The sequence below is a fragment of the Oryctolagus cuniculus genome, chromosome 19 (assembly GCF_964237555.1).
Source record: "Oryctolagus cuniculus chromosome 19, mOryCun1.1, whole genome shotgun sequence".
In the NCBI taxonomy this organism is placed as follows: Eukaryota; Metazoa; Chordata; class Mammalia; order Lagomorpha; family Leporidae; genus Oryctolagus; species Oryctolagus cuniculus.
In genome coordinates this window covers 36,119,239-36,129,185 of record NC_091450.1, presented here as the reverse complement: position 1 = coordinate 36,129,185, position 9,947 = coordinate 36,119,239, and positions in this window count along the sequence as shown.

The window sequence follows — 9,947 nt, the reverse complement described above, 5'->3', positions numbered from 1 at the left end:
GGGGCAGTGAGGGGAGGGCCCAGGCTGTGTGGATGCCGGGTGCCGACTTCTGCTCCCCCACGGGGACTTGGAGGGGGAAGCACAAGCCGAGCTGACTGCTGTGTCCAAGCAGAGCTGTCCCGAGTGACCTGCTGCGGAGGTCGGGGGAGTGACTGGATGGGGCCCACCGTTCTCGGTGACTTCAAGTGACCATCGGGAAGGTGGGTGGCAGCACGGCCCCAGGGCGAGCTTTGAATATTTGCTACTTCCGTTTATTTTTCGTTGTTAAAGTTTTGTTTCTTTGTTAGAGCGTGCTGTCACTTGCTGGTTCAGTACCAAATACCGGCTGTGGCCCAGGCTGGCGCCCAGACTGAGTTCCTGGGTCCCCATGGGGTGGCAGGGGCCCCATCCCCGGAGCACCGCGGCTGCCGCAGGGGCGCGTTAGCAGGAAGCTGGAGGCGGGAGTGGAGCTGGGAGCTCAGCCAGGTGCTCCGACATGGGAGGTGGATGCCTTGGCTGCCAGGCTGTAATCGAATGAATGAATGAATGAATATGAGAGGCGGGCGGACACCAGAGCTTTTTTGTTTAATGCCCCTTGCTTGTTTGTGAGTGTATCCGTCTGACTTGTGACGAGTGGCCTCTGACCCCAGACCCCTACTTCGGTGGGGGGGGGGGGCAGCCCCCGCACGCCGTGGGCCACTTCTGGGTCAGCTTGGGGCTGCAGTGGAGCACGAGGCCCAGGCCGGGCTGTGGGCACTGCTGTGGGCCTGAGCTTTGGCAGGCTTTGCTTTCGCCAGCATCCACAGCTGTCCTCAGGGGCTTGGCACCCTGGTCCAGTGATGCCTGCCCAAGGGCCCCAAGCCTGCGCTGTCTCCCTCTCCCTCTTCCTGCAGGTGTGGTCCGAGCTGGGTCACTTGAAGGGACACCCGGCACGAGCCTGTGCGTCCACTCATAAGGGTGGGAATAGGGCGGCCTCAGCGGTCAGGAAGCTCTACAGGGGCCGAGAACTCCAGCTCCGCATGTGGACGCCCAGGCCAAGGCTGGCGTTTGCCGAGCAGGCAGCGCAGGGTGCCTGGACCTGCAGCATTGGGCGCCGACAGTGCAAGGGCTCCCGGGACCCTCAGGGCCCAGGCCAGAGGAGAGAAGGGGGTTCTGTGAGAACCCCTCCACGGTCCAGGCCTGGACTGGGGGTGTGCAGACCCAGATGGTGTGGGCTCCCGTGGGTTCTGCCCCCAAGGCTGCTGGGAGTCTGCAGGCAGCTGCAACCCCTCTGTGACCCAGACAAGACTCTGACTCAGGGCTGGCGCTGTGGCTCACTAGGCTAATCCTCTGCCTGCGGTGCCAGCACCCCGGGTTCTAGTCCTGGTCGGGATGCCGGATACTGTCCCGGTTGCCCCTCTTCCAGGCCAGCTCTCTGCTGTGGCCCGGGAGTGCAGTGGAGGATGGCCCAAGTGCTTGGGCCCTGCACCCGCATTGGAGACCAGGAGAAGCACCAGGCTCCTGGCTTCGGATCAGTGTGGTGCGCCGGCTGCATCGCGCTGGCCACAGTGGCCATTGAGGGGTGAACCAATGGAAAAAGGAAGACCTTTCTCTCACTGTCCACTCTGCCTGTCAAAAAAAAAAAGACTCTGGCTCAGAGAGCTCCAGCTTAGGCTGTCCGGCACGGGCACGGGGCACCAGGGCAGGGCAGTGGTCCCCCTCTCCACCTGCTCACGGTTCCCCACCCTGGTCTCCCGTGGCCGCCTAGGCTACCATACTGCGACTGGGCTGAGCTGCAACAGCCGTGCACCCTACCTAGGAAATGCCTGCCTGCATTGTCAGCACCAACGGCTGCCGCGGGGTCAGGCCTGGGCCCCTGCTGCTGACCGTGGATGCCCAAGTATGGGAGGGGATAGCCGCCTGGGAAGCTGGGCCTCATCCTGCCCTCGTGTCCGTGAGTGAAGCCACAGGCCTGGGTGTCTTGCCACAGTCACAAGCAACTAGTGACAAAACCAGCCACCCTGCCCACTTCACAGAGCTGGGAACTCTGGCCTGTAGGGACAGCAGGTCCATAGCCACCGACCAGCAGCTCCTGACCCCAAGTCCAGGGAGCCTTTCCCTGGCGAGGGGGCCTTGCAGTGTCACAGGCTCAGGAGACGTCCCCGTGACGTGAAAGTTCTGCGCACCAGCTGCCCTCCAGGCCCAGCCACGTGGTGAGCTATGGGGTCTGCACCCAGCACAGCTGTGCTCACACATGCACACACACGCTCCCACCCACGGGCACACATATACACACACATGCTCCCGCCCACGGGCACACACATGCACACACACTCCCGCCCACGGGCACACACATGCACACACACGCTCCCGCCCACGGGCACACACATGCACACAATGCTCCCGCCCACGGGCACACACATGCACACAATGCTCCCGCCCGCAGGCACATATGGTCGCTGTGCACACACACTGGGGTCTCCCAGGTAGAGTGGGTTGTGGACTGCTCCGTTCTGCAAGTTGCTCAGTTCTCTTCTACATCTCTTATCTTCCTGTGACACACATGTCTGCATTGCCCCAGTGTCACCTGTGTCTGCTGTAGGTGTGCACCTGTTTCCTGTAGGTGTCACCTGTGTCTGCTGTCAGTGTCACCCGTGTCTGCTGTAGGTGTTGCCCGTGTCTGCCGTAGGTGTCACCCGTGTCTGCTGTAGGTGTTGCCTGTGTCTGCTGTAGGTGTGCACCTGTTTCTTGTAGGTGTCACCCGTGTCTGCTGTAGGTGTCACCCGTGTCTGCTGTAGGTGTCGCCTGTGTCTGCTGTAGGTGTGCACCTGTTTCCTGTAGGTGTCACCCGTGTCTGCTGTAAGTGTCACCCATGTCTGCCATAGGTGTTGCCTGTGTCTGCAGTAGGTGTCACCCGTGTCTGCCGTAGGTGTCACCCGTGTCTGCCATAGGTGTCACCTGTGTCTGCTGTCGGTGTCACCCGTGTCTGCCGTAGGTGTCGCCTGTGTCTGCCGTAGGTGTCGCCTGTGTCTGCTGTCGGTGTCGCCCGTGTCTGCCGTTGGTGTCACCTGTGTCGCCTGTGTCTGCCGTAGGTGTTATCCATGTCTGCTGTAGGTGTCATCTGTGTCTGCCGTCGGTGTCGCCTGTGTCTGCTGTTGGTGTCACCTGAGGTATCCCAGTGTTTGCCAGGCCCCCCGGCAGGGCCTCAGTGGTGGCTTCCTTCGTTTTGCAGCTGGACGTTGATGGGTGGACCTTGATGTGCTTGTGTGCCTCCTGCTGTGCCCCCTGGAGCCGAGAGCCACGTCCTGCGTCCAGGCCAAGGCTGTCCCTCGAGAAGCCCCGGCCGCTCTGGTGCGCACTGCCGGCTGGCTTCCTGGCCTGGGACCTGCCCTTGCCCTTGCCCTCGCGGGAGGCCGACTTCCGCTTCTGACAAACGCCCGCCCCACCCCCGCGCGCCCTCCCAGCTGAATGGGCCCTTGTTGGCTGAGGGCTGGGCACACATTGAAAGGGGTTTGTGAACCGGGTCCAGGGCAGAGGGGACTGTGCCAGGGACACTGAGTCATGGGCAGGGGGGGGGCCAGGGCCCGATGCACTCTCGACCCTGGGCTGTGGTTGCTGCTGGGCAGGGCCTCAGTTTCCCCTCCCATGGGGGCAGCACTGCTCATTTGCCCCGTGGACACCACTGGCTATGGAGGCCCCCAGGGCCCACCCCCACTGTCGCTCATTGGGGGTTATTTTCCTGCTCCCTCGGAACCTGTGATCAGGGCGGGGCAGGGGTCCTGACATGGACCCCCAGCAGCCGCTCCCATCCCCAGGACAAGGGTGCCTGCACCCTCGGCCAGGGTCCACTGGTCCAAGAGCTGCATCCAGATCTGTGGTTTGCAGGCGTGAGTGGAGGGACTGTGCCCACCTGCTGATGCGCATCTTGCTTTGGTCATTTGGGTTGGCCACCCCCTGACAGGCCCCCTCCCCAACCCCAGCTGCCTGCTCTGGGCTGGCGTCAGGGCCACGCCTGAGGCCCCGCTCTGTGTGGCAGGTGCACCCCCGGCCATCAGCAGCCATGAATGTGGTCATCGCCTCCCACCCCAAAGACCCCCAGAGCCCACAGAGCTCTCCCTCTGGTCCTCCCCATGGTGCCCATGCCAGCCCAGGTCAGGCTTGCTGGACACAGCTAGCCAGCATTCTCTGGGCAGACAATGGTGAAAGCAAGGGGCACCCGGCCCCGCCTCTTACATCCCTTGCGGGGGTGGGAGGACCCCAGCATCCGCCATGGCAGCTGTCAGCCGGAGTACGATTTCTAAACTAAAATGAAGCAAAGGAGCTGTTGAGTGCACGCCCCGCGTGCACAGGAGCCACGTGTGGCCATGGCTGCCCTTGGACAGCACTGATGCAGATGTGCCTGCCGTGCCCGTGCCCCGTCCCTAGCCCAGTCCTCTAGGACTGCCTGGCCTCCTCGCCACCCTCGAGGTGACCCCTGGCCTCTGCCCGCCCAGCCACCGTGTCCACTCTGCAGGCCGTGACTGCTCAGCAAGGATCAGGTGGGCCAGGAGGGTGCTGCAGACATGCAGGGATGCGGTGGGAGGAGCTGGGCCCGGCAGTGCTCCTGGGGACGGACCCTGGGAGGGACAGAGTGTGGCAGGATGGCCCCACGTTGGGGCCTGCCTGGGGCTGCTCACGGGGCCAGCGCTGCACTGTGGGTGCAGGCAGTGGGGCCTGGAGAGGGCCCCTGGGCAGGGGACGCCCCCACCTCCTCCTTTCCATGTGGCCTGCCTGGAAGCCTTGTCCACAGCAACACTAAGGTGGGGACAGATGCAGGGGCTCACGTGGGGTCTGCGGGGGGCTCAGGAGGATGTGAGTGTGACAGGTGGGGGCCCCGCCTGCTCAGAGATGGCTGCTCACTCGCGCTGGGCTGGGAGGTCCGGCCCTGCTCCTCACTGGGCATCACTGGGCAGCTGCTCGGGCCCGGCTCTTCAGAGCCTCCTCGGAGAGGACACCCTCACCCACCAGAGTGAGAGCCCCTGGGAGGGGTCTCTGGGGGTCTTGCCGCCCCTTCTCTGTCCGTGGGAAGTGCTCAGGAAGGAGCTGGGCCTGGGAGTGCTGAGGCTGCAGACAGACAGGGAGGCTGTGGACAGACAGGGTGGCTGTGGACAGATTGGGGGGCTGTGGGCACGGAGGCTGCGGATGGACATGTTGGCTGTGGACGGGGAGGCTGTGGACAGACGGGGAGGCTGTAGACGGGGAGGCTGTGGACGGGGAGGCTGTGGACAGACAGGGAGGCTGTGGACAGACAGGGAGGCTGTGCACAGACGGGGAGACTGTGGACAGACGGGGAGGCTGTGGACAGACAGGGAGGCTGTGCACAGACGGGGAGACTGTGGACAGACAGGGAGGCTGTGGACAGACGGGGAGGCTGTGCACAGACGGGGAGACTGTGGACAGACGGGGAGGCTGTGACAGACGGGGAGGCTGTGGACAGACGGGGAGGCTGTGGACAGACGGGGAGGCTGTGACAGACGGGGAGGCTGTGGACAGACGGGGAGGCTGTGCACAGACGGGGAGACTGTGGACAGACGGGGAGGCTGTGACAGACGGGGAGGCTGTGGACAGACGGGGAGGCTGTGACAGACGGGGAGGCTGTGGACAGACGGGGAGGCTGTGACCAGACGGGGAGGCTGTGGACAGACGGGGAGGCTGTGGGCGGGGAGGCTGTGGACAGACGGGGAGGCTGTGGACAGATGGGGAGGCTGTGACCGGACGGGGAGGCTGTGACCAGACGGGGAGGCTGTGACCAGACGGGGAGGCTGTGCAGAGGCAGTGCTCACCTGGGCCGGCCATCCGCGGTTCATCCAGGGACAGCGGTGGGGAGGGTCCTCCCCGGACCGAGATGCTGAGGAGCAAGCAGTGTGCCCGTGGCTCCCTGGCCATGCGCCGGGCACGGTGCCCTCCTGCTCACCCCTGGCTGCCCCCCAGGCCTGGACACGAGCTCTGGAGAGGGCAGGGTTCCAGCGGGAGGACAGAGCTGAGTGGGACTCGGCCTCCTGTGGACTTGCGGGGAGGAGAGGCGCCAGCAGAGGCCGTTCCTGCCGCGCACGCAGAGGGCACTTCTGTCCCGGGGTCAGGGACCACGGCCAGGGCTGACAGCCAGCTCAGTCCAAGGTCACGCCCAGGGGAAGGACGGGAAACAGTGTTTGCTTGTTCCGGAGACGGGGATGCAAAGCCCAGCCCGACTCCCAGGAACGTCGCTGCCAGCGGCAGACCCCTGTGTCAGGGCGAGCAGCAGGGAGGGAAAGGATAGGGAGGAGGGCGCTGCCTGCCCTTCCGAGACTCCTTCATGGCTCGTCTCAGGGCCCCGGGCCCTCAGCCTGCTGACCACAAGAGCGGGCCCTCACGCCTGCTGACCACAAGAGTGGGCCCTCAGCCTGCTGACCACAGAGTGCAGGCCCTCACACCTGCTGACCACAGCATCTGAGCTCTCACACCTGCTGACCACAGCATCTGAGCTCTCACACCTGCTGACCAGAGCACCCGGGCCCTCACACCTGCTGGCCACAGCACCCGGGCCCTCACGCCTGCTGACCAGAGCACCCGGGCCCTCACACCTGCTGACCACAAGAGCGAGCCCTCACACCTGCTGGCCACAGCACCCGGGCCCTCACGCCTGCTGACCGGAGCACCCGGGCCCTCACACCTGCTGGCCACAGCACCCGGGCCCTCACGCCTGCTGACCAGAGCACCCGGGCCCTCACACCTGCTGACCAGAGCACCCGGGCCCTCACACCTGCTGACCAGAGCACCCGGGCCCTCACGCCTGCTGACCACAGCATCTGAGCTCTCACACCTGCTGACCAGAGCACCCGGGCCCTCACACCTGCTGACCAGAGCACCCGGGCCCTCACGCCTGCTGACCACAGCATCTGAGCTCTCACACCTGCTGACCACAGCACCCGGGCCCTCACGCCTGCTGACCAGAGCACCCGGGTCCTCACACCTGCTGACCAGAGCACCGGGCCTTCACACCTGCTGACCACAGCACCCGGGCCCTCACACCTGCTGACCAGAGCACCTGGGCCCTCACACCCGCTGACCACAGCACCTAGGCCTTCACACCTGCTGGCCACAAAGTGCAGGCCCTCATACCTGCTGGCCACAGTGCCCGGGCATTCACACCTGCTGATGAGAGCACCCGGCCCTCACGCCTGCTGACCACAGTACCCAGGCCTTCACACCTGCTGGCCACAAAGTGCAGGCCCTCATACCTGCTGGCCACAGTGCCCGGGCATTCACACCTGCTGACCACAGAATCTGGGCCCTCACACCTGCTAATGAGAGCTCCTAGGCCCTCACACCTGCTGTGTCCAGGCAAAGGGATTCATGGCCAGGGTCTGCAAAGTTCTCAGGCTCTCACAGTATGGGCCAGCGGCCCTGAGACCTCCGGTGCTGGTGGACAGACTGGACAGGGAATGGGGGGCTGGGCCTGGCACACCTGGTCCTCTCAGGACTCCCACTGCCTCCCTGACCATGGCCAGGTCCTCGCCTCCAGCCACATGGTTGGGCTGGGGCTCAGTTTCCCCACAGGAGGCTGCCACTCCTCCCACAGCAGCCGGCCCCTCAGGGAGAAGTTCAGGGGTCCCCCAGCCCCTTATGGGAAATCCTTCAAAGCCCACATCTCCCTTTCCTGCTTTCTCTGTAAAATGACTGCTTCCTACCATCCACGATCCTAGGAGCCTGTTTGTTGTTAGTGCTATTGGTTGTCTATCATCTGTCCCTCTGCCGTCTCTGTTCATAACTGTTTATCACCTATCCATTCACATTTGTCTATCTCTACCATCCATGTCTACCTATCTGTCTATACCTGTTTATATCTATCTATCCATCCATCTATCCATCCATCTATGTCTGACATCTCTCTACCATCTGTCTATCCTTATTTAAATCTATCCATCCACCCATCTGTCCATCCATCCATCCACTCACCCACCCATCCACCTGTCCATCCACCCGTCCACTTGTCCATCCACCATCCATCCACTCACCCACCATCTACCCATCCATCCACCATCCACCCATCCATCTACTTACCCACCAGTCCACCTGTGCATTCCACCATCCACCTGTCCATCCACCCGTCCACTTGTCCATCCACCATCCATCCACTCACCCGCCATCTACCCATCCATCCACCATCCACCCATCCATCCATCCACTCACTCACCCATCCACCCATCCATCTACTTACCCACCTGTCCACCTGTGCATTCCACCATCCACCTGTCCATCCACCATCCATCCACTCACCCACCCATCCACCTGTCCATCCACTCACCCACCCATCCACCCATCCATCCACTCACCCACCCATCCACCTGTGCATTCCACCATCCACCTGTCCATCCACCATCCATCCACTCACCCATCCACCTGTCCATCCACTCACCCACCCATCCATCCACTCACCCACCCATCCACCCATCCATCCACTCACCCACCCATCCGCCTGTCCATCCACTCAACCACCCATCCGCCTGTCCATCCATCCGACATCTCTCTACCATTTATGTCTATCTATTTATACCTATTTATATCTATCCATCTATCTGTCCATCCACCCACCCACCCACTGAATCATCCATGTCTGACATCTCTACCATCTATGTCTATCTGTACTTATTTATATCTGTCCATCTGTCTGTCCATCTATCCATCCATTCATCCATCCATGTCTGACATCTCTCTACCATCAATGTCTGCCTATCTATCTGTACTTAGTTATATCCATCTGTCATCTATCCATCTATCTATACCTGTCCATCCATCCATCCATCCATCTATCCATCCATGTCTACCTTCTACCTATATCTATTTATATCTATATTTACACCTGTTTATATCCATCCATCCATGTCTGACATCTCTCTACCATCTATGTCTGCCTATCTATACCTATTTATATCTATCATTTGTCTGTACCTGTTTATCTATCCATCCATCCATCTATGTCTGCCATCTCTACCATCTATGTGTCTATCTATTTATACCTATTTATATCTATCCATCTATCTGTCCATCCGCCCATCTGCCCGTCCATCCATCCATCCATCCATCCATCCATGTCTGACATCTCTCTACCATCTGTCTTTCCCACTTGGTCTGTGAGCTCTAGGGGGCAGGGACTTTTCCTTCCTCCCTCCCTCCCTCCCTCCCTTCCTTCCTTCCTATCAAGTGGGTGAGTGGGTGGATGGGTAGGGTGATTGAGTGGACGGGTTGGTGGATGGCTGAGTGGCTGCGTGGATTGATGGATGGGTAGGTGGGTGAGTGGATAGATGGGTGGGTGGGTTGCTAGCTGGGTGGATGGACAAATGATAGATGGCTGGTTGGGTGGTAGATGAATAGAAAGGTGGATGGACAGGTGGATGGGTGGATGAGTAGATGGGTCGATGGTGGATGGACAGGTGGATGGGTGGGAGAGTGGATGGACAGGTGGATGGGTGGGAGAGTGGATGGACAGGTGGATGGCTGGATGGTGGATGGACAGGTGGATGGCTGGATGGTGGATGGACAGGTGGATGGGTACGAGAGTGGATGGACAGGTGGATGGGTACGAGAGTGGATGGACAGGTGGATGGCTGGATGGTGGATGGACAGATGGATGGCTGGATGGTGGATGGACAGGTGGACGGGTGGGTGAGTGGATGGTGGATGGATGGTGGATGGACAGGTGGATGGTGGAATGCACAGGTGGATGGATGGGTAACTAGATGGATGGGTGGATGGTGGATGGACAGCTGGATGGGTGGATGGTGGATGGACAGGTGGACGGGTGGGTGAGTGGATGGACGGGTGTGTGAGTGGATGGATGGTGGATGGACAGATGGACAGGAGGGTGAGTGGATGGACAAGTAGATGGGTGGATGGATAGGGAGATGGGTGGGTGAGTGGATGGATGGGTGGATGGTGGATGGACAGGTGGATGGGTGGATGGTGGATGGACG